General features: G+C 45.6%; 1 pseudogene; it reads left to right on the plus strand.

Annotated features, from left to right (window-relative positions):
• The first annotated feature begins 266 nt into the window (after positions 1–266).
• On the plus strand, positions 267–384 carry LOC124709440 (annotated as a pseudogene).
• The last annotated feature ends 511 nt before the right edge of the window (positions 385–895 follow it).

Genomic DNA, 895 nt, shown 5'->3' on the forward strand with positions numbered 1-895 from the left:
TCAGTAATAATGTTTTAGTTGAGAATGTCAATTACTCTGAAACTAAATGAGAGCAAGCTCACTAACATATTTTCGTCATTAGCTATAGGGAATCTTCATATATTTATATATATTTTTGATCTGGTTTATCTGGAAGTCAGTAATGGGATATACGTTTACAAATGAATAATAATATCGAAATCTGAAGTTACTGATAATTGTAGTGAGCACCATTCTTAGGTAAATTAGTGACTCCAATGAATTCTAACTAACCAAATGAATGTAATGCCAAAGGCCTTGCCGCAGTGGTAACACCGGCTCCCGTCAGATCACCGAAGTTAAGCGCTGTCGGGCTGGGCTAGCACGTGGATGGGTGACCATCCGATCTGCCGAGCGCTGTTGGCAAGCGGGGTGCACTCAGCCCTTGTGAGGCAAACTGAGGAGCTACTTGATTCAGAAGTAGCGGCTCTGGTTTTAGAAACTGACATAAGGCTGGGAGAGGTGTGCTGACCACATGCCCCTCCATCTCCGCATCTAGTGGGTTGAGGATGACACGCCGGCCGGTCGGTACCGTTGGGCCTTCATGGCCTGTTCGGGAGGAGAAATGAATGTAATGGATAATAATGTTAAGCTGAATAGGCACTGACTTAATACTCAAGATTTTTGGTACTGTGCACATGCCATGTAAATAATCATATCGACCATTCTTTCAATAACAATAACATTGTTTGGGGAGTTGGGGGGAGGGGGGGGGAGGGATACAGCAGGTGCAGCATGTATGTTGAAAACCACCACTGTGGAATGGTGCGCCAAGGGGTCCTGCTGCTTCATGACAACGCACTTACACAAACCGCAAATGTCAACGTAGAAGTTACGCCAGCTCCAGAGGGAGACAATCAGGGCACCTGCTCTGTAG

This window comes from Schistocerca piceifrons, chromosome 7, assembly GCF_021461385.2.
Source record: "Schistocerca piceifrons isolate TAMUIC-IGC-003096 chromosome 7, iqSchPice1.1, whole genome shotgun sequence".
Classification (NCBI taxonomy): domain Eukaryota; kingdom Metazoa; phylum Arthropoda; class Insecta; order Orthoptera; family Acrididae; genus Schistocerca; species Schistocerca piceifrons.